Here is a 24,853-nt window from a genome sequence, read left to right on the forward strand (position 1 = left end):
TTATTGATAAGAATTTGGGCTGGTCAGCGAAGTATGGGTCCCCCAGCATTTCGAATTGAACTGGTTGTGTGTTGTCAAAACAGCATGGCTGTGTTTTGAATAGAGACTTGGCTACGGTTGGAAACAATTACTTCTTGAGGGGGGAGGGTCGTTTACATATTATATGTGTGTTTAAACAAAACAAGGGACATATCATTTCCACAGTATGTTGCATATATTTACAATAAAGTAGTGTCTTCTTTGTGATTACGGGCAATGCAAGTGAACCTATGACCAGGCAGCAGACCCTGTTCTGACTTATCTGGTAATACATAAGGATGTATTCGGTCGTTGATTCTTAATTAGTTTTATAGATAAGCGATTAAGTCTGAATTCCACGTCATTTTTTATGTGTTGTCCCATTTCAGAATTAACCCTGTAGCAGTGATTCTGAATTGTGCAAAGAGAAAACATTTCTCGGAAACTAAACAAACAGCAAGTATATGCCGTGTGATATAGCTAAGTAATGACTCAATTACTTGAATTTTTTATTTTTTTGAATATTGTAATAACTGCACTGAATGTTTTTCACTGTATGGCGGTAGTTATTCCAACAGTTTGTTCAGCTTTCAGACATTCAACAAAACGTTAGTTTACCTACATTAAACCTGGTTCCCTGAAAGAGAAGATGGCCACCAAACATCGTTATGGGATAAACTCCTGCCTATTGGTAGGTGTCACTGAGTTCTTTCTATCAAAGCTGCCGATAGGCCCCCTCCCCTCAGTGACCCCCTCGGTCCCACCTACCATAAACCTGGATCGTTCTCTTTCGCGACGAAACCATGATGTCGAACGAAGCGACCTCGCGGTTGGTGGCCATCTTCTCTTTCAGGGAACCAGGTTTACGGTAGGTAAACTAATGTTCCCTTTCAATTCGAAGATGGCCACCAAAACATTGTTATGGGAAACGTGTACCAGAGCCGTTGCGAGGGAGGAAAGAACGCAAGCATATGATGGACACCAAGTACTGCCTGACCAAGGTCAGTGGTGTGAGCATGCAACCTCAAGGACCCTAGTGCCCACAGAGGGCAATGAGGGATCTACCACATTCAGGCGGTAGCACCTGGCAAAGGTATGCGGGTTAGCCCAGCTAGCCGCATCACAAATTTTAGCCGTGGAGGCACCTCGGAAGAGGGCCCATGACGTAGCCACACCTCTCATGGAATGTGCGGCTATTATCATATACAGTCGAGACTGTGTCCGCAATCCAATGCGACAGCCGCTGCTTTGAGAGGGGCTGTCCCAGGGTCCATGTTCAATGGCAGACGAAGAGCTGGTCAGCGCTCTCGTCCTATCTACATAACAGCTCAATGCCCGAACTGTGCAGAGAAGGTTCAACTTCTTATCCTCTTCTGTTACAAACGTTGAGGATGAAAGGACTCCAGTTCCACAGACTGATTAACGTGGAAGGCTGTAACTACCTTGGGGAGAAAAGCAGGGTTTGCACGCAGTGACGCTCTGCTACCATCATCCTAAATCCATATACAGGAACTATGCACAGACAGCGCCTGCAGCTCACTAACCCACTTTGTAGAGGTGAAAGCCAAGAGGAAGGCTGTCTTCATGGACAGGTGCTTCAACTCGATGGATTACATATGCTCAAATGGGGCCTGTGTGAGTGCCTCCAGTACAATCTCAAGGCTCCATTCGGGGAGAGTAGCCCTCCTAGAAGAGTGCAATCGCCGAGCACCTCAGAGAAACCGGGTAGCCCAAAAATGCACGCCCGGGGACATCGAGTCAACGGGGGCATGGCAAGCAGAAATAGCCACTAGGTAAACCTTCAGAGTGGAAGGTGATCTACCAGCCTCAAGCAGATCTTGCAGAAACTGCAAGATGGCAGGCATAGGATAGTAGGTTGGATCGTGACCGTTTGTACGGCAGCAATCTTGAAAACATTTTCACTTACAGGCATAGAGTGACCTAGTGGAATGCTCCCTAGCATTCTGCAGCGTAACCACGACTGCGTCAGGCAGCCTTAAAGCTGAACAGCAGTCCCTTTCAGGGGCCAGTCCCATAGCTGGAGCCTGCCCGGCTCCGGGTCTCAAAGTGTGCCTCTCACCTGACTGAGAAGATCCCGACGAAGCGGGATTTCCCAGTGCAGGCCGTTCAATAGCTGGCACAGGGATGAAAACCAAATTCTCCTTGGCCACCTGGGGACCACTAGGAGAACTGACGCCTTCTCCGACCGGACCTTTTCGAGAAAGGCCGGGAGCAATGGCAGAGGTGGGAACGCGTAAAGGAGCACTCTGGGCCATACGTGGGCTAGGGCATCGACTCCTAGTACACTGTCGCAGCGGTGGAGGGAGTACCACAGGGGGCAGTGTGTCATCTCCACTGAGGCGAAGAGATCGACCTGCGCCTTCCCGAAACATTCACAAATGCGCTCCACCACCTGAGGGTGGAGCCGCCACTCCGATGAATGTGGGCCCTCCCTCGAGAGGAGGTCCGCCGTCCGATTCTCCATACCAGGAACTTGGGGTGGCTGAGACTGGGGCAGGGCTAGCGGTGGCGGTTGTCTAGAGTGGAAACCCTGGGACCTCCTTCTCGGTTGTTGTTGCGTGGGCTGGGTACGGCCACGTCCACCACGGGTACTTTGGGCTCCCGCCACATAGGCATTTCGGACGTGCATCTCCATGATCCTGCACTGCAGGTTCGGGCACACAGGGTCCTTGGGCATACCTCCCACCGGCGGAGCTTTAACCAAGGCTGCAATAGTGGAATCCACAGGGGGAAACCCAGCCAGGCCCAGCTTCTCTGCCCCTTCCAGCGAGACCAGAGGAGAACCATGTCTCAATTGTTCTGGCAGCATTGTAGCTGGGTGGTTCCAAGAGAATGCCCCGACTCCATGAAATCAGGGAAAGCTTGGAAGGGCTGAGCTCGGGTAGCCACATTATGCGGTCAAAAGACGGAATGGCGTGACTCTGTCTGTGATGTCCAGGAGACTTGCAGGTTCGCACTAGGAACTGAGGCAGCCTCGGAACTAGGGGCCGTATCAGCCTGGAATTCGGGTTCCGCCACAACCTCCATATCCGGAGGGAAATCATAACAATGTTTGGTGACCATCTTGGAATTGAAAGGGAACAGTCTTTGCATTGATTAAGTCAGACAGCTTGGGAGGCACCTTTTATTACAGAACAGAAGAACATAACTCCGCTGACAACTGTTTTACAGGGTAGCAGCATTGAGGACAAGAAAGTTTAATGGGATGTGAAACTATCCTGTTGTGTAATGGTGATGCAGGGATGGTGTGGAGGTGTGCTGCCTGTATGTACCTTAACAGGAATATAAATAAGATTCCAATTGCAAAGCAGTTTAACCCATTCCAGGTTTTACTACAAGCTTGTTTAGCCACAGTGTATAGGTAACATGTTCAGATGGGTTGTGTTATAGTAAAACCAGGAATGGATTTAGGCTTTTTTGGTTAGATCTTGATTACTGTAAAACTCCTTAGCACAGTTATTTTATGAAGAGATGACAATCTTGGTCAAGATAATCTGTTTAGCATGAGTTCAGACTTTTCATTGGTCAGGCTAGTGAAGCTTACAGTAGGTTTTGTGTGTAAGCCCTTTACTGTATATGTTGGGCGGTAACCATTTTTTTAAATGAACACAAAGCTTTTAGACACAAGATCTGCATTGCGTGGAACAATCATGGGAGGCACAAAAAAACTATGACTAAAGTAATTTATAGAGTAATGAATTCACTGTTTTTACAGTAACTTGATGTAGAGTACTGTAACCCAAAGGTCAGTGCTATGCAAGTATTTGAATGTCAGAAAGTTACAAAAACTGAAGTTTAATGCTATAGACAAGTCATCCATTGGTAAACAATATTGTATTACGTGTGCATGTGTATGTGTGAAAAGGATTGTGATATATATATATATATATATATATATATATATATATATATATATATATATATATATATGTATATATGGGCTACACTTATATAGTAAAAATGCTTCTTTTCTCAGGTCTCCCACGAAAAAGAAAAATGAGGCATAACTAAGAATGAAGGATCCCAGCCTCTTCTTTCTGTGGGTCTTCATGGCACTTTTAAAGTGCCAGCTGCTGGTTTCCACGGAACATGTGGGCGTGGCAAAGCATGCCATCAAGCTTCATCGTGGCAAGGGGGCAACTGTGACGCAGGGGAGGCAGTGGGTGATCGAGAACTGCCACAAGATGTCCAGTCTGCTCCGCCTGAAGGCCGTGGTCCTGAACAAGCTGAAGGGAGCCATCAGACTGGTGGAGAAGAACCCCGGACTGTCGGACGCTGAGAAGCTTTTCCAGGTGCACACCTTTGAGATCTTCATGAAGGATCTGATCGAGAGTGGGAATTTGGTCTTCCAGGCCATCCACGGCCTACAGAGGGTGCTGCAGGGGGACTACAAGGACATGGTGAACATGAAGGAGAGCAGCAGGCAGCGGCTGGAGGCCCTGAGGGAGGCTGCCATTAAGGTAAGTAGCTAGGAAAGAGAGAAAGGTTCTGGGTGACTGTACGAGGGAAGTCGTTCAGGGTCCAACAACGGGTTAAATATAATGTAAATTCCAAAAAAGTAATCTCCCACATGAGAAAAATGAGTACCATCACACATGTTCTCACCATGTGGTGCTTTGTGGTTGCACATCTCTTGTTTTGTAGACACACAGCTACCCTGGGTCCCTCATCTCCATCAAACACAAATAGAGGAAACACAGTTGGAATGACCCAATACTGTCAGAGCTGAGTAACTTCTCGATCTTGGATACAATCTGCACAGTTTACAATACATAAACTCAAAACAGAAATCATTATCTTCAAACCAGAAAATGTTTAACTTGTACTATGTTTAGCAGAAAAAAATTCTAAACAAACTTTATAAACCGGGTTACAGAGATCAGTTTAGGTCATCATACCATTCTGTTCTGCCAGTAGTTTTTTTTTTTCTCAGTAAACTAAGATTTGAAGCTATGTTTTTCATCCTTATCTGTAGCAGTGTACCACTCTAAATGCATAGTGGCTTGCGACATGTTTTGTGATGTGTTCTTGAGTTAAACCTGGCTTCTCTTTAAGCATGAGAAGCCTGGCTTCTCCTTTCTGGGAGCTTTGTTATTGGATTAAAAAAATAAATAAATAGCTGACCGTGCACTTTTGTGACTATCACAGTTAATTAAAAAGCTAGTAACTTGCCAGGAGGAGATGGCAAAAGAGTTTGCAGTGGGAATGGGGTAATTCATTTAAATTCTTTCTCTTCCTGACAAATAATGATAGGAGGAACAAGAGTTTGTAGAGCTCATGGCAGCTGAGAAACATCAAGCAGCGGCCCTCAAAAGCATGCAGCAACAGAACAAGAGCCTGTCTATCCTGGATGAGATCTTAAAAGATGTCTGGAAAGCAGCTGATCGATTGGAGGAGGAGATTGAGGAACATGCTTTCGACGATAACAAGCTAGTATGTGAAGACTTTTTTTCTCTTTCATGTTTCGTCTTCTTATATCTACATATCTAAAATAGGAAGTAGTTAGCACTTCTCTGGGTAAGAAGTCAAAGCAGTACCTCCTGGTACCTGTTCTGTATGTCTGTGACAGGTTGGCTTGTGTGGTGATGTCAGGCCAGGAAGAAACACACAGAATGGTGAGTGAATTGCACTGTTGCGCTGATTTATTGAAAATAAAAGGTTTAAACAGAAAACAAAACACTGAACAAACAAAATGGCACATTGGCCAAAACAAACAAACAGTGGACGAACACTAAACAAACACTAAATACAACAAGTATTGCACTGGTACTAAGCCAGCTCGAGTAGCAGTTGTTATTATTTTCATTTTCTCTCCTCTCTCCCATACCTCCTCGCTGTACACCCAATCCCATGTGAGTAAAACACTCACTCTTTTATCCAGCTGTGCCGACACTCGATTGCTAATCAATCATTCAATTGAATCTCGGCATAGTCAGCATGTGAACTAATTGTGCACTCCCTGTTAACCCATACAAATATCCATTTTAGTCTGCACGTGAAGTGATTGTGCAATCCCCGTGCCTAAATACAAATATACATTTTACATCACCTGTGCTACATAACCCACATTCCATGCACCACTACAATAACACATATAACAGGCAACATAAACACACACAGGGGCAGGGCACCCTGCCACAAGGTCACATGACTTCATCTAGTCTAGAGCATTGGGGAGGGCTTCAGCTACAATACATAAAGTGGGTTCAGGAAAAAAACATTTTTTTGACAGCTACCTAATACACTGATGGAATGCTTGTTGATGTGTAGATAAAGTCGTCCCTATATTTACACCTATTTCAACTAATGAGCTTATCCCTTGTGAAAAAACTGTTTAAAAAAAAGCATATTTCTCTATACCTTGTTTACTGATGTCTAAATAGTTTAAATGTAATGCACAGATATCTATTCTTTTCAAGAGCGTGCCCTACCGTGAAGGATGTGTGATATTCAGGTGCTTTATTAGCGAGAAGAGCAATGTGTGAAAAAGTGTAGATCATCTCCGCCCTAGACATTCCTCTGTCTTGTTGAGGAACTAACTTTCACGCTAAAACATTCGCGTTAAAGGTGGCCCCATAAAATACTAAGGCAATTGAGCATTGGGCCAACACTTTTTCCAGAAAAATGAAATGAACCCAGCATGAAGTGTGCGGATGCAACCTAAAGGCACAACTCTCTCTCTCTCTCTCTCTCTCTCTCTCTCTCTCTCTCTCTCTCTCTCTCTCTCTCTCTCTCTCTCTCTCTCTCTCTCAGCTGGTCAAAGGTGTCAATGTGGAAGCGGTTCTCTGGGTGGAGGATGATCATCAGGACTCTCGGAGGAACTATTTCAAGCGGGAGGTAGAATATGACCTGGGGCTGAGCATGCTGATTGACTTCCAGAACAACCAGTACATCCTCACCATCCTCACTGAATCCAACACTGGCCTAGTGGTCTTGTTGTCATCTCCCTTGGAGGAATTGGATTGGGTCCCACTTCCAGCAGAGATTGTTAAATTAGTTATGAATTAATTATTAAACCTTTTAAAACAGAGTAGTGCTATATGACATTTTACATTTACAAAAAAAAAAAACTGGCAGTTCACTGGCTGTCAGAGACCTTATAGAGATTAACCAGTATTACAGCCTACACCCAGCCATCACAATGCATTCATGCACAAGATAGGTTTAATTTACTACCATATGTCTCTCTATATATCGATCTCCCTGGCGATAGGATGCATATCAAGTATGCAGCTGTTCAATTTTTCACCTGGGCTTATTCCTCAATATCCATCTTAAAAAATGTACTCAATAAATGTATTTTATGTGAAGTTTGACTATATTTGATATATTATTAAATGTAGCTTTTATCTCCCAGTCGATTGTACAGGTTGAAACTCTGGGAGAATTTGGTGTCTTCTTTACATTGTTTGTTGTCGGTCTGGAGTTTTCCCCTGAAGAGCTGAGAAAGGTGCAGTATCTAAGCAATATGTCCTGTGTTCATTGCTTATATTAAGATGATTATATTGTGCAGTTTGTTCTTGATACTCATAGTCACTAATATTCACTTGTGTGTCTATTATCTTTGCACTTTCTTTAATAAAACTGTGTTTGCTGGATATGCATGTGTTAGGGGTCTCTAATTTTGTAATAATTTGTGGCTAATTTCTGCTTGAATTTAAGAGTCAGGGTCAAGTGGAAATGTGTTTTTTTTTTTTTTCTTTTAACATATCAACACTTCAAAGTGTTGAGTGGCTGGAACCAATGAATTATGAACATGTCATCCATTACAACACAAAAGCACTGACCCTTCTAAACTGGAGTGGAGAATCTTAACAGCAGAGAATGCTAACACTTACCATGAGGGAAATGACTCTGATACTGAAAGATCTGAATACTGCCTGCTGCATATCAAGACTGCACCCCTGGCACAGTCCCTGGACTACCTTCCTGTATCACTGCAACAGCATTTTGATATGAGTCACATTTCACCCACTTTCACACGAATGTGGTAATGCTGCTGAAGAAGGGCGTACAAACAAGTCAATTAATTTGCTTGGCTTCTGCTTTGAGAGTTTTGAATCCTGTCATTTCTGTTTCATTATTTATAAAGAAATATCCATGCTATTTATTATCTCAGTATATCATGATCAAAGGCCCATAACAAGACACCTTAACATGCTTTGTATTTTCAAAAAAATAGTTTTTACAGAATATTATTTGCAATTTAGGTTAACAGATTTATAAACTATGTTTTAGTAACTCTTTTGCTATTTTTATTTTTTGTTCTAGGTCTGGAAAATCTCAGTGCAAGGACCTTGCTGCATGACATTCCTGATGGTGGCTTTTGGCTTGTTATGGGAACAACTGTTAAGAATCAAACCAGTGCAGACCATCTTTATTTCGACCTGTCTGTCGCTGTCCAGCACACCACTTGTGTCCAGGTTTCTTTCTGGGTGTGCCAGGGGAGAAAAGGAAGGTAATGAATAATGCTACTTTGCTCATTTGCTAATTAAATATTTTGGTGGCCCAGATGAGTAAATAGATAGCAGTTTCATCTTTAAGTAAAAATAATTAAATGAGAAAACTGTCTCAGAAGTGTGGTGGTACCTCTAAGTGTTTTCTAGGAATGCAGAAGGACAAGGGGAGGGGAATTTATTGCCCATCTTACCCCAACTCAACACTGTGCTCACGAAATATCTTGGTATCCCTGCATAGATAATGGCCCTGCCTTCAAATACCGGAGAAAGATTTTATTAAGAAATCCATCCTGCAAGTGTAGTGGTTTCCCAAATGTTAATCATTTTACCCTCCAAAAATGTGTTACTGCAATGATGATTAACAAAGCTCCAACAACGTTCAGTTTTGGAAGAGACCGTATAAATACTTCTGTACACTTTTAGCATTTTCAGTGACAAAAGCATGGTGGGTTATTGTTTCGAGTAACTTAAATTTCCATTTATTTTACTCAAACCCTTTAGACTGCTTGTCAGTTTAAAGTCCAAAAAATTAGCAAAGACAGTTAATTGTGTTTTTATTTCACCGGGCAGGTGAAGTTGACTACAGCAGTGTGCTGCTTGGAATGCTGGTCATGCAGGATTGTGCAGCTTAGCTTGTTTGTTGCTGTGATGCTAACCCTCATCCAAGCAGGAGGAAGCAATTATAACAGGTAACTAGAGATCCACTGGTTAACATCAGGGCTGAGGAAATAAATATTTATATTGTACTAGCTTTAAGTTTTGAGAAAGGTAAAGGGGTAGCTGTATTAATAATTCTTAATAGTTGCAGCTAAAACATTTATAAAATTGCTTCAGGGATTGACAGATACTGAATTCTTGAGAGGGGAACTAGATTAAGTTGGTTTGGACACAGCTCATGCATCCTCCCACAAGCACTCAAGGGTTCAGGATGCCAAGAACTGTACCAGCAGTCAGAACAAGCAAAATAGTTGGAACAAACACATGTAAATAAGCAGAAATTTCACCTAGTTTATTTGTGATTGTAACCAGACATCTATGTTGATTCCATTACAATATATCATAACAAGTTAAAATCAGAACCCCTTAGCCTATTGGATATGTATAGCTGTGGTCACATTGTGCTTTTTTGGTTTTCCCCCTAGTGTCTTTATGGAAAGTATCTGCATATTTTTCCTTTTTGGCCAAATCCTCTGCTCCCTGGCAGCAGTTTTTCTCATCTGTGTTGTCATCAAGACATACCTGATTGGGCCTTATTACAGAAAACTGCATGCAGAGTGCAAGGGGAATAAGGAGATACTTGTCTTGGGAGTGTCAGCCATCATCTTTGCTATGTTGATGGTATGTTATTTAATAATGATATTGCATATTTTACACAGCAGATTATTTGTATTGGTGTGTGACTCTGTCCATATACAGTAAGTGTTTTAAATAAATCAAAGTGATTGTGTATAGTGAGACTCAGAGTTGCAAGGGAAAACCGCTAGTATATTTTCTATGAATATGCTCTATAGAAGTATAGGAGTGCCAAGCTTCAGTTAAAAGGTGCCAGCCCAAACTGTCCTGTGCATGATTTGTCTGGTTTGTTGCAGTCGAACGTTTCCGGTAAAAATTACTCTGATTTAAACGTTTTCCTTGCCTAACTGCTGATCGCCATTACTAGTCCTAAAAAATGGAGTCAAATCTTTGCCATGCAGATGGATGATACCATTATTTAACATTATTTAAGCCTCCCTGTGAGTGGAGTTTATATGTTTGAATAATGAAAAATAATGATTCAGCCACTGGCTCAATATTTAATTTTTTTAAAGAAATAAAGAACAAGACCCTTGTGTATACCCCAGAGAGCTTTTTTTTATTTTGTATTCACAGGTTATTTACTCAGATAACACTAATTGCAATACAAACTGTAACCGTGGAGGCAATCAGTGAATAAAACAACACAGTCCAATCATGCTAGCAAAGATGACAAAGAGGATAACCCAAATTATATTTATTGCCATTGGATAGCATATAATAAGGGAGGCCCTTATTATTCATTTTATAGAAGGAAATAAAATGTGAAAATCTTAAATCTCTTCTGGAATTCTAAGTATTAAAAAAAAAGGTTTTAATGAGTCTGATTTCCCTGCTGCAGATAACAGAGATGCTGGATGTCTCAATGGAATAGGGCTGTTTTTTGGCTGGAGCTCTCATGTCATCACAAGGTCATCTGATCACTGAAGAGGTCATGTCCTGCATTGAACCAATAAGAGATTTCCTTGCCATTATATTCTTTGCATCTATTGAGAGGTACTGTATTTTCAGAATTGTATATAATAAGTGTTTGTTAATGACAGCTTTAATGACTTTCTATAGAAAAGTATTTAAGTACTCAAAGCAATCTTAAAAGCACCTTTGTGACAAAGAGCCAGGGCAAGATGCAATGTATAGAAGCAGAAGGGATAAACTGGAAAATGTAATAAATACACATATAGAGAGACCCCCAACTCATCCTTCCTGACTTGATTAACTTGTAAATGTACTAATCATACACCTGACTCTTGTTAAGCCTATATATTTGAGTCTCTTTGTTCCTTCACGATGCACTGATGAAGGCTTGATAGCCAAAACGCGTCTGCTATTTTATCTTTTTTCTTTTGTCGTCTGCGTAACCATGTTTTAAACTAAAATAAAAATACTCTCTTTTAAGGAGGGCTGACTTGTTCAATTTTCATTTGATTCCTGAAAGGTTACCACAGTAAATTTGCATGGTAATTTTGTAGTTTTTCCACACCTCCCCCATGGTTATACTATGCATTAACAGTAGTCTACCATGGTTTGCCATGTTTTTTTATTATGCTTTACCATACCTATGTGTGCTTTGCAATGCTCTTACCTGTGCTTTACCATGCTTTCATTGTGCTTTATCATACTTTGCTATGCTTTGTACAGTTTTAAAGGGTTGTTATATGATGTCCTCCCCCATTAATTGATCCTTATGATTCTATGTTCTGATCCATGGCAGGTTTTCATGTGTTCCCCACCTTTGTTCTCTATGAACTCACTGTCTTACTGGTGATAATGAAGGTAAAGTCTTTTTTTTCTTTATTCATGATCTAGGGCCAAACTGTATTTCATCTAATATAAACTGAGTGGCATGTAAAATGATTATAGATTTGTTTGCAAGACTTGAATATTAAGGAACAGAACTGAGGAAAACATAAATGCAACCAAATCATTTGAAGTTAATTTTCCTTCATCTACTTGCACCAGAAAGTATACTAGACAGAACCCTACCATATGATAAAAAAAAAAACTAAACTGATGCATATCTAGGACACTTTAAAAATGATAGTGTATCAGATGCTTTCTGGACCACATGATTAAATTAAATATCCAGTGTTCTAGATGCAATTGAATATGTGGTTCAAATCTTGCATGTCCCTTTCAGGCTGGCTGCACTATATTATCTGAACCATCTGTCTTAACCAATAAGCCATTCTCTTGTTGTTGTTGTTGTTGTTTTTTTATAGAACAGTTAAACTGACCTCTAGTATTATTGTTGGTAGTTGTTTTTTAACACTAGAAGGACCGGAGATATACTCATACCTAGAAGCCCCGCAGCAGTCTTTCTGATAATGCTGGTTTATCGGGGAAAACGTCAGGAAGACTACCGACAAAGCAGTTTTGTGGAAGGAAGGGAGAACAGGTTAACGAAATTGTTTTTTTGGGAAACGAAAATTATTACGGTCCCAAAGTGTGTGCCATTATAGCTGAGACAAAAAAACAACCGAAACATGGCGAAGTACATTATATATCTATATATATATATATATATATATTATATATATATATATATATATATATATATATATACTTACATACATACACACACACCGAGTGTACAAAACATTAGGAATACCTGCTCTTTCCAAGAAATAGACTGACGAGGTGAATCCAGGTGAAAGCTATGATCCCTTATTGATGTAACCTGTTAAATCCACTTCAATCAGTGTAGATGAAGGGGAGACAGGTTAAAGAAGGATTTTTAAGCCTTGACACAATTAAGACATGGATTGTGTATGTGTGCCATTCAGAGGGTAAATAGGCAAGACAAAAGATTTAAGTGCCTTTTAACGGGGTATGGTAGTAGGTGCCAGGCGCGCTGGTTTAAGTGTGTCAAGAACTGCAACGCTGCTGAGTTTTTCACGCTCAACAGTTTCCTGTGTGTATCAAGGATGGTCCACCACCCAAAGGACATCCAGCCAATGGCAGGCCAGTGGTCGAAAACGGCTCATTGATGAAAGGCCAAAGGAGGCTGACATGAATTGTGCAGAGCAACAGAAGGGCTACAGTTAGTCAACTGACAGTCCAGTACAACATTGGTGACAAAAGACCCATAAAAGAATGCACAACTCATCGTACCTTGACACGAATGGGAAAGAAGGTATGGCAGCCAACGACCTATCAGAGTTCCACTTTCAGCAAAACACAAGAAACTGTGGTTGCAGTAGGCTAAGGAACAAAAACACTGGACACTGGAGGATTGGAAAAACATTGCCTGGTGAATCCCAGTTCCTGCTGTTTCACGCTGATGGGAGGACTAGGGTATGGAGAAAACCACATGAGTACATGCATCCATCATGCCTTGTGTCAACATTGCAGGCTGGTGGTGGTGGTATGATGGTGTGGGGTATGTTTTATGGCATCCATTGGGCCCCTTGATAAAAGTGGAGCAACGTTTGAATGCCACAAGATATCTGAACATCATTGTCAATCAGGTGCATCCCTTCATGGCAGCAGTGTATCCATCTGTGGCAGGCTGGCGAGTGGATAGAGGCCCAGAGACAGTCTGAAGTTCAAAAAAATAACTTATTATAAATAAACACAAAAATGAAAGTGCACAAGGGCAAAATAAAGATCTTTAAAACACAAATAGAAAGATAACAAAACTTACAAAAATAAGGTTTCCAGGCTGGGCAATGCCTTCACTGGATTTATCAAAATTTAAAAATCACCACAACCACAAACACCAACCTGCTTCCTCAGCTCCCTCCTCCCAAATGAGAAGCAGAGGCCTCCTTTTATGTCAGGTGGCTGGGCGCTGATTGATCATTAATTAACCTAATCAACCCCAGCCACCTGAACATAAAAAACCCAGGCAGGTAGGGGAAATTAACCCTATCCCTGCCAATTTAAAAAGGGCAGAGCTTTGCTCTGCCACACACCTCCCCCCCATGTAAAACGTACACCGGCCGCAAATCTAAAAAGGAGACACTAGCAGTCCCAAGTGATGCGGAGTAGCAGGCAACCCCAGGCGATGTGAAGCAGCAGGCAACCCCAGGCGATCCAAATGTGTCATCCCTGAACGGAGCGGGAGTGGCATCCCTGGGCGGTGCAAGGCAGGCATCCTTGGGCCATAGCTCCTCCCCTCTGGGCTCTGAGAGCATCGGCTCCTCCCTTTCGGGCTCTGAGAGTGGCAGCTCCTCCTCCCTCTCGGGCTCTGGGAGCGGCGATGGCTCCTCACCCCTCTCTGGCTCTGGGAGCGACGGCGGCTCCTCACCCCTCTCTGGCTCTGGGAGCGGCGGCTCCTCCCTCTCTGGCTCTGGGAGCGGCGGCGGCGGCTCCTCCCCCCTCTCTGGCTCTGGGAGCGACGGCGGCTCCTCACCCCTCTCTGGCTCTGGGAGCGACGGCGGCTCCTCACCCCTCTCTGGCTCTGGGGAAGGCGGCTCACACTCACCCCTCTCTGGCTCTCGGAAGGCGGCTCACCCCTCTCTGGCTCTCGGGAAGGCGGCTCACCCCTCTCTGGCTCTCGGGAAGGCGGCTCACCCCTCTCTGGCTCTCGGGAAGGCGGCTCACCCCTCTTTATTGGAGTGACCGGGGCATCTCCCATGTCTACCGCCAGGTAATTAACCACCATGAGGGCAACCTCTGGGAAGGACGCCGGGTGGTGTTGTTCCTCCCACTGTTCCCACCTCTCCCCATCTCGATGCCACAGCGTGTTGATAACTATGGGGAGATCATGGACGAGGTCTGCCTCAGGGTGCATCAACCAGTCCCAGATCTCCTGGGACGGTGGTGAAGGTGGTGGTGCTGGAGGTAGTGGGGTGGCCCCTGATGCCCAGGGTGAACACGACACCTCTTCTTGGGCCTGGTTGTAGGGGCATCCTGCCCAGTTGTGGCCGTCCTCCTCACACCGGCCACACCAGTTTTCTGGTGGCACGTCTGGGCAGGACCACCAACGATGGTCCTCCTTCCCGCACCAGGAACACCAGCGGAAGAGGCTGGCCGGGTCCTCCAGCGGTGGCTGCAGCAGCTTACATTTCTTCAGCTGCTGCTTGTCCTGACTTTGCCGCTGTCTGCTCTTCTTTCCCATTTTTATTTTTTTTTCAAAAAATAAAATTATCCCAAAAATTCCAAAAAATGAAAATAAATAAATAAATACTGCTATGAGCCTCTAGGTGGTGCTATCCCACCCCTAACACCAAATGTGGCAGGCTGGCGAGTGGATAGAGGCCCAGAGACAGTCTGAAGTTCAAAAAAATAACTTATTATAAATAAACACAAAAATGAGAGTGCACAAGGGCAAAATAAAGATCTTTAAACACAAATAGAAAGATAACAAAACAAAACTTACAAAAATAAGGTTTCCAGGCTGGGCAATGCCTTCACTGGATTTATCAAAATTTAAAAATCACAAAACAACCACAAACACCAACCTGCTTCCTCAGCTCCCTCCTCCCAAATGAGAAGCAGAGGCCTCCTTTTATGTCAGGTGGCTGGGCGCTGATTGATCATTAATTAACCTAATCAACTAATCAACCCCAGCCACCTGAACATAATAAACCCAGGCAGGTAGGGGAAATTAACCCCATCCCTGCCAATTTAAAAAGGGCAGAGCTTTGCTCTGCCACACCATTTGTTATTGATTTTTTTTAGCAGGTTAATGCCCCATGCCACAAGGCTAGGATTGTCCAGGAAACGTACATAAATAAACTTAAAAGATAACATTGTACAGAAGAAATCAACACAGATAATGTACTTTTCCACGCCACCTTTATGAACAGGGCACAGCTGTCCGAAGTTTTATTTTTGTTGCACTTGCCAACCTGGCATTGGTAGCTCTCAGCTGGGTTGCCAGCTTCAGCTGTGGGTACAATCTTGGCAATCTCCCTCTGTTCCAAATGCTTCTTGCACAGTTCCTGTGCTAAATATATTCTCTGCTTGGTAAATTCTTCTCTGTACATTCTTTGTAAAGTACCCAGAAGCTGATGGCTGCCAGGTCCAATACCTTGTAAAACACCTGAACAGACCACCGTCGGGAGCCAGCTTTCACTGAATACTTCCATGCCATCTGATCTAAAACATCAACTCCATATTTTGTTGTGTTGAAAAACACCACGGTCTCTGGTATTTTTTTTTCACTAGTCCCGATGCTATCTAACTGACCAAAACAGCACACCTGTCAGCAGACGTCAGCCTTTGAAAAGTCTGATTGAAAAACAATAGACTGTCAGTCATTCACTCAGGCAGAAAGTAGACTAATCTAATTACAGCTAAACATACTGCAGAAAGACAATTGTTTTCTTTGTGGCCGTCAATGTGACTGCTACCGGGGCTTTTAGGTACAATGCAATTTGTGATTATAATCTAAAGTGTTGATGCCTCGGTTAGTCATTTTCCACAATAATTAAACACAGCTGAAACTCATTTTATGCTTGCCTAATGACTGGAGGCTAAATAATTCCCCTGATGTATCTTTGACAGTACATGTGAAAATATAGATTTGAAGATGTCATGCATATTTACATTGTTTATCTAGGGTTTATGTCACAACTGTGTCTTCGCCAATTACCATTAAAGAAAATACCCATTATAGCTCATAATGTAATTTTTAACCCTAATAAATACAATCCCTCAATAAGAACTAGTGATTCTGGCTTAATTATCCCCAGATTCATGATAAAAAGAGATTAACAATTAATATTATGTATGTTTAAGTATTTCAAATCAATCATAAATGTATATTTGTTATAAGACAAAAATAAACCGAACAAACAAATTATTACATTTATTCATATTCTCAAAGCAGAGTTCATCACTTTTGTATATATATATCGTCGTCGAGGTGCACAGCTAAGCACGCATGTGATGATATCAGTATCATGGCTTCAGTTCAGTTACTTGTAAACACACAATGTAAGTTTGACACTTATTCTGTTGGTGTGATGTTTAAAACAAAATCTTCTTAACACATCCATCCTCTCTGTAGAAGTTAGCTGTGCAGCAGCACAGTGCAGTATCTCTGTGAAGTCTGTACTGTAAGCAAAAGCTTTCGTTGTTCCAGAGACAGCCCATCTTCTCCGGGACAGCTTTGAAGATTACGTCATTGCGTCTTTGTTGAAGAATTTCAGAGTTTGATGAGTTGAGAGCGATGAGATTGAAGAAAGAGCGAATCCAGCGAGAACCCAGAGAGAGTCCAGTGTCCAGAGAGAGTGAAAATCCTTGTTTTGAATTGAAATAACACAATGTATAGGTGTTCCCTTGTACTGTAAACAAATCCTTGTTGGTCCTTCCATGGGCTCACAGTATTTGATATACAGTTGCGTGTCACGTGAAAAGGGTGTGTTAGAAATGGAATTTATCGGCCTATTTTGTTATCATAGGATTTTATATTTATAATTTAAACCTCCCATTCAATATAACTTTAGTTACATTCATTGAAGAAGCATACGAATTTCATTTTCATTTTCTATACAAAATTAAGATTACAAGCATATAAAACACATCATAATACAATCAAAGGATAATATTTAAAAATAGTTATTAGTTTATAATATTCATTTAAAACACAAACACTTCAGATTTATTGGGAAACTTACTTAAAATAACTATTAAACTTGTGACAGCAAGTTATGTAATTAAAAAGGATTCTTAAAGCATTTTAACAACTGCATTGTAACTATAGCTTGCCTTGGTAAGTTTTATGACCGCTTACAACCAGATAGCATTTTGAAAGGCGAGCTTCAAAGAGTTAACACAGTTTGTGTTTTGTGCCTTATCTACAACCTTTGTTCTCCTGCATCTGGTTAAAAATGTCCTGGAATCAGTGTTAACAACCCAACCCTCACAGCATGTCACACAGACAACAGAATTAAATATCTGAGAAATGCATATATTAAAATTAATTTAACTATGACTTTTCTTGACAAAATGCTGGTTGGTTCATATTGGCATTCCAAGTCTAATGGATTTTATTGTTCTGTTGCCGATTAGTCTCAGTTCCTATTGGACAGAAAAAAAAACACTGTCATGATAACAGCCAATAAATCAGCTGTGAGTAATAATGGGGATTGTAACAGGGCGAGCAGCCCTGTTCAGTATGTTTATTTTTAGAACGGGGTCTCCCCCTCCGTCCCTGTGTTTATTATTTGTTTGTTGTATTCAGTTTATTTTGTGTACATATATATATGACAGCGGAACGGCGTGTGTTTGGTTATTGTTTTGACAGCGTAGCCGTGTTAGTTTTGTTGTTTTGTTTTTATTTCGACGTGTTCTGGCAGAGGCTCTGCCAGGAATGACTAAAAACTTTGTGCAGAAGGTGGCCATCTCCCAAATTAAGTGATTCATTTGTTGCTATTCGGGAGATGGTCACCTGCATAAATACTTGCAGCTCTCTTCCCTCAGTGGTGGATGTTCAGAAGTGGAGAACGGGAGAGCGAAAAGTAAAACTAAAAACAAAATTGAAACTTAAAGGATCCGTGAAGGCTACTGCCCAGCCGGACCTTAAGGGTTATTATTGTGTTTGTGATTTGTTTTTGTTCATCTTTTTGTTTTTCTGTGAGCAGTGTTTATTTTTGTTCAAATATTTTATTTTTGTGTTTAATAAACAGCGCGCGCTGTGTCTTTTCACTACAGTACCCTGGTTTGTTTTCTGTCCCTTCTTCTGGCCTGACATCACCGCTCTGGCATTTCCTTCCACAGGGATAAAGAAATCTGTCATCAAATGGTAAAATATGTGACGAAATGCAGTACTGTAATTGCATATTCCATAAATGTATTTTTCATATATATATAATATTATATATATATATATATATAGATAAAGTATAAGGTCATTTGACATTGAACAAATGTTTCCCTAACTGCGTTCGTCAGTATGAGACTTCTTGTTTTGTTTTTTATAGCAGGACTGGTTCTTTCCCTGATCCTGCCAAAGAGCAGCCAGTGCATCAAGTGGATCGTGTCTGCAGGGCTGGCACAGGTCAGCGAGTTCTCTTTCATCCTGGGCAGCCGAGCTCGACGAGCGGGCATCATCTCTCGAGAGGTAGGGCTGAGCTTCACGTCTTGGGTGTGGTTGTGGGCCATCGATTATAGTGGTATGTTTGGATTTGCTACTTCACCCCTTATCATGGAGAATGTTGTGTTTTGTGTAGACTTATATTTTGTTTAGCCACACATTGTTTAAAAGGCAAATAAACCTTTTACGCTTTGGATCCTGGAAGGTCTGCTCTTGCCAAAAGATTTATCCCCAGCATATCCAAATTTAGGAAAGCAAGCATGTGAGGCGTGAGTGTATTAATGGAATGTCCAGACAGTAATTTGTGTATACAAAAATAAATTGATTTATTACACTATGTAATACAATTTTTGTTCCTGGGTAGTAAGTGTTATTTCCTAATTGCTTATGCCTCAAAAGTATAGAAAATGGCTATTATTCCCCACAAACTTTGCTTTTGTGACCAGGACAGTGGTATTTCAAAATATCACTATTTCCAATGAGAAAATGGGCAAATGTGTGTCTTTTCGTTCACATAAAGTCAGAAAAAAACAACATATGAATCCAAATTAACATGTATTTATACTAAAGTAATACAAAGATAACTACAAAAGATTTAGAAGTGAGTAGTTTTTCGAGATTTACAATTATACTGTATTTTTTTTGTTACACAGTGTTATTATTTTCTATACACAACAAAAACAAACAAATAACAAAACAAAACGGCATGATGGAGGGGGTGCTGGAGTAATAATCCCAAAACAGGTAGTGAAAACCGTCCTTATTTGTCTTCCCGGCGTCCCTGGACATAAAAAAAAAAGACAAAAAACAATATTGGTAAAATTTTCAAAAACCCAGCTGCTCAACTTTTGTCTCTCCCTCCACCCGATACTCCGCCTATTTTCCTTCAGACCAACCCCGAACACAGTAGTACGTTCCCTTTAGTATGCAATCTGTCTGCAGGATGAACTCTCGGCTGAAATCCGGGCTTACTAATGCTGGGGCCTGACTCAAATTAGTTTTAATAGATTCAAAGGCCGTCTGACATTCTGCACTCCACTTAATTTTATTTGGAGCGTTCTTTTTAGTGAGATCAGTGAGAGGGGTCACTATAGTGGAAAAGTGTGGAATAAAGCGGCGGTAATAACCAGCCAACCCTAACAGTGATCTCACCTGGGTTTTCGTGGTAGGTACCGGTGAATCCAACGAAGTCTGGACTTCTGAAACCAACGGTTTCACTCTACCCATACCCATTATGAAACCTAAATATTTAGTTTCTTCTTTTCCAATACCGCACTTTGCCATGTTCGCTGTGAGCCCCACCGTCCTCAGAGACTGTAAGACGGCTTCTAATCTATTCAAGTGTTCTCTCCAGGAAGAACTATAAATGACTACATCATCGATATACGCAGCTACGTACTCTCTCTGAGGTAGTAATATCCGGCATAGTACAAAATTGAAAAAGACCCTCTGGGGTTGAAAATGCCATTTTCTCACGAGAGGCTTTTGTTAATGGAATCTGCCAATATCGTTTCGTCAGACCCAGAGTTTAAATAAACCAAGCTCACCCCAGCTTGTCTAAGAGTTCATCTACTCGAGGCATGGGATATGCATCAAACTTGGAGATAGCATTCACCCTCCTAAAATTGATACATAATCGTAGTGACCCATCTGGCTTGTCTATTGGTACAAATGGGCTACACCACTCGCCTCGGGAAGGTTCAATTACCCCAAGTTTCAACATACACTCCACCTCCCTCCGAACAGAATCTCTCCGACTCTCTGGAACGCGATACGGTCTCTGTCTAGCTCTTAGACCCGGCGAAGTGATAATAGCATGTTCAATCAAATGAGTTCTTCCAGGCATGTTAGAAAACACATCCCTGAACATTTTATTAGACTGCTTACCTCTTCGCGCTGATCAGGAGTTAATTGTTCCCCCATCAGGACCTCAATTGCTGACTCTGGCTCAATTGAGGGTCCAAAGTCCTCTCCCTCCTGTGCAGGAGATATAAAATGGACTTCCCGTTCTTTCCACGGTTTGAGGCGATTAACATGATAAATCTGACTTTCTTTCCGACGCCCAGGCTGTCGGATCTCATAATTGACTTTACCAATTTTTCGAATAACCTGAAAGAGACCTTGCCATTTAGCAAACAACTTAGATTCCGATGAGGGCAACAATAACAACACTTTGTATTCAGGTCAAAAATTCCTAATTCTTGCATCTTTATTGTAGCTTTGTTGCTGCTTCTGCTGTGCCACTTTGAGATTGTCATGTGCCAATCGACCGACTAATTCTAAGCTATCGCGTAACTGCAATATTTTACTACATTTTTAGACTCTTTTGACTGTTCTTCCCAGCCTTCTCTTATGAGATCCAAGATACCCCGCGGCTGCCGACCATACAAGAGCTCAAAAGGGGAAAACCACGTTAAGGATTGTGGTACCTCACGAACTGCAAAGAGCAAGTAAGGAAGCAGTTTGGCCCAATTGCGTTTTTCTTGATCTACAAAGCGGCGCAACATATTTTTCAAAGTCTGATTAAATCCTTCAACAAGCCCATCCGTTTGAGGATGAAAAATTGAGGTTCTAATTGAACGGATTTTCAATAATTTGTATAGTTGCTGAATACAGCCCGACATAAAATTAGTGCCCTGATCAGTGAGAATTTCCTTCGGGATTCCCACCCTAGAGAATATTTTTACCAATTCGTTTGCTACAGCTTTTGCATTCATAGAGCGTAAGGGAACAGCTTCTGGATATCGTGTTGCGTAGTCCACTACTACCAAAATATACCGATATCCTGACTCTGCTCCCTCCAGATGGCTTACTAAATCTACACCAATCCTTTCAAACGGTACCCCAATAATTGGCAGTGGAACCAGAGGTGTGGGGCGAACTGACTTGGGGGCAGCTAATTGGCATTCAGGACACTCCGATACATACTTCCGCACAAGACCATAAGCCCCAGGCCAATAAAACAGGGCCAGAATTCGCTCCTTTGTCTTTTCAGTTCCTAAATGACCTGAAAATGGAATATCATGCGCCAATCTCATGACTTCTGACTGAAAAGGCCCAGGAACCAATAACTGTTTTACGAGCTGTCCCATCCCGGGAGCCCGGGTTATTCTATATAATAAGTGCCCAGATACAGAAAAATGCGGAAATACCACTGGTTGTCCTTCCTGCATATCCTTCCCCTCAATATATCTAACCTGTTTCAAAGCATATTGTAACCTGGGATCATTTTGTTGTTCATATCCCAAATCCATATCTTGGTCCCAATGGTTAGGTACACCGAGAGGAGTGTCTTTTATTACATGACCTTCCACCTTAGTAACCTTGCAGCCCTGGTTACACTGAATACCTACTCCCTTTCCCTGCCGTTTAAGCGATTGGTTTACTTTTGCGTCAGACCCCTCCCCTTGTCGTCTTAGAGTTCCCTCATATTTTTCTACCCGACGCTCTCTTCTTGTTTTTCTTGGGCGGATTTTAGGGTTAAACAGGTCGGATTGCAACAGAAAAATCTCTGCAATTGTTTTCTCCTGTTGCTTTGATTGTCCCCTGGTAGAAACTAAGACCATTTCCCGACCTAAAATATGATCAAAAAATTTCCCTGCATCTGTGGCCGTCAGGGCTCGATAAGCTGCCTGAGCTTCCTCTGTCAGGCAGGGTGCCAATTTCATGGCCCAATGTTCCTCCGCCACTCTCTCAAAGGTAATCAAGAAAGCCTCGAGATCATCTTCCGAAGTCATCTTCTGCAGCTTTGGCTGGGCTGCAAACATCCGGGCAACAGCTATCTCTGATGTTGATGGAGATGTTGATAGTTTATCCACCAGCTGTCCAAAGAACTGGGCGAGCTGTTCCTGGCGCCGTGTCTCTCTTTCCTCTCACTTCTCCTCCTGCTCCCTAAACATTGCCAAAACTGTAGCTGGATCCATTTTCACTTCTGACACCACGTGTGAGGCGCGAGTGTATTAATGGAATGTCCAGACAGTAATTTGTGTGTACAAAAATAAATTGATTTATTATTATTTTCTACACACAACAAAAAAAATAAATAACAAACCAAAACGGCGCGAGGGAGGGGGTGCTGGAGCAATAATCCCAAAACAGGTAGTGAAAACCGTCCTTATTTGTCTTCCCGGCGTCCCCGGATATAAACAAAAAAAAGACAAAAGAAATATTAGTAAAATTTTCAAAAACCCTGCTGCTCAACTTTCGTCTCTCCCTCCACCCGATACTCCGCCTATTTTCCTTCGGACCAACCCCGAACACAGTAGTACGTTCCCTTCAGTATGCAACGTCCCGCCTCTGTAGTCAGTGGAACACCAATCCCCAACTGACAAGTGTCCTTATCATTCACTTGACTTCAATGGCTGGAATTTACACACTCGTACTTCCGCCCCTCACCAAGGTGCCGCCCCTCATAAAGATGACTTTCGTCATGGTCACGAGATCTTAGTAAGGGAAGTCCCGAGTTGGTTTGATGTCTTCTACTGTCGGGAGGCTGAATCACAGACCGAAACCCCTTTGACTCATCACAAAGCAAATTTAGTTACATTTCAGTATTTTCTAAACTTTACAAGCCCAGACATAAACATTTTGTTGAAATGGAATTTAAGAGTACTTTAAAATAAATGAAACTTTATATACATATTTTTTAATGTTTTTAGTATCGTGAATCATTAACATTTCTTAAATTACCAGGGAGCAAATACATATTTACCAGGATCTAAACCTGGTGGGCATCCTATACAATGGGAAAAGGTAAATAATGAAATAATTAACATGAGTGGAGGTTTTGTTGGTTCAGTTAACAAATAAGAAAATATATTAGTTTATATTTATTGTTTGATTTTTATGTGGTGATCAAATTATTTAGAAACAGGAACTAGTAAAAAAAAAAAAAAAAAAAACTTAAATAAACTTTAAAATAAATAAATAATCAAGCTTTAATTAGTCATGTGTTTGCCTATATGATTTTCTGGTTGTTGGAACCTGGGGAAAGTCACATAAACAACATTGATTCCTATGAGACAGTGACAGGAAGACAGATCAGAGGCTGCTGGGAGATGAGTTATTGGCAACTCTGTATCCCAGCAACCTTTACGAGGAATGTTAACTCCGTGATTTAGCCTTCCATTCTTTATTCACTTTGCCTTTTTAAAATGTATTTGGTGTGCAACTATTGTATAGATGTGTATGTGATTATGATACTTGTTACAGAGCAATTGAGTCATAATTGTCTTACCTAGATGGTGTATGTTCCCAGAATTAATCGGCCAGCTGTTCACGTTTGAATACTGGGCACAAAAAAATGGCCTCTCTTGCTCAGGCAAGTTACTGTTATTACAGGTGTCAATCTGACCAACAGAAAGCAGCATCTTCAGCAATAATAAATGAATTTAACATGGTACATTTTCTCCAAATGTTTCAAGTGTTTGCTATTATCTTGTGGGGAAATTAGGCAAAGAAGAGTTGGTCCCTGTGACAGGCTGGCAAGTGGATAGAGGCCCAGAGACAGACTGCAGTTCAAAAAAAATAATACTTTAATTATAAATAAACACAAAATAAAAGGGCACAAGGGCAAAAACAAAGGGATTTAAACACAAATAGAAAGACACAAAATAAGACTTACAAAAATAAAGGTTTCCAGGCTGGGCGATGCCTTCACTGGATCAGAAAATACAAAAAAAAAACACAAAACAACAAACACCAGCTTGCTTTCTCAGCTCCCTCCTCTCCTTAGTGGTAAGCTAAGGCCTCCTTTTATCTCAGGTGGCTGGGTACTCATTGATCGTTAATTACTCTAATCAACCCCAGCCACCTGAACACAATAAACCCAGGCAGGTAGGAGAATTTAACCCCATAACTGCCAATTTATAAAGGGCAGAGCTCTGCTCTGCCACAGTCCCTTTTGTTTTTCATCTCGCTGTTGTTAATGGCTTTTTTTTTCCACTTTTTAGGTCTACCTCCTGATTCTGAGTGTAACCACGCTTACTCTTTTGTTGGCCCCGGCTCTATGGAAGGCTGCTACCATGAAATGTGTACCTCGCCCCAACAGACGGTCAATTACTTGACAGTAATTTGA

General features: G+C 41.7%; 1 pseudogene; it reads left to right on the plus strand.

The window, feature by feature from the left end:
- Positions 1-4,052: 4,052 nt before the first annotated feature.
- LOC121327783 lies at positions 4,053-24,853 on the plus strand (annotated as a pseudogene).

Source organism: Polyodon spathula, chromosome 15, assembly GCF_017654505.1.
Source record: "Polyodon spathula isolate WHYD16114869_AA chromosome 15, ASM1765450v1, whole genome shotgun sequence".
Lineage (NCBI taxonomy): Eukaryota > Metazoa > Chordata > Actinopteri > Acipenseriformes > Polyodontidae > Polyodon > Polyodon spathula.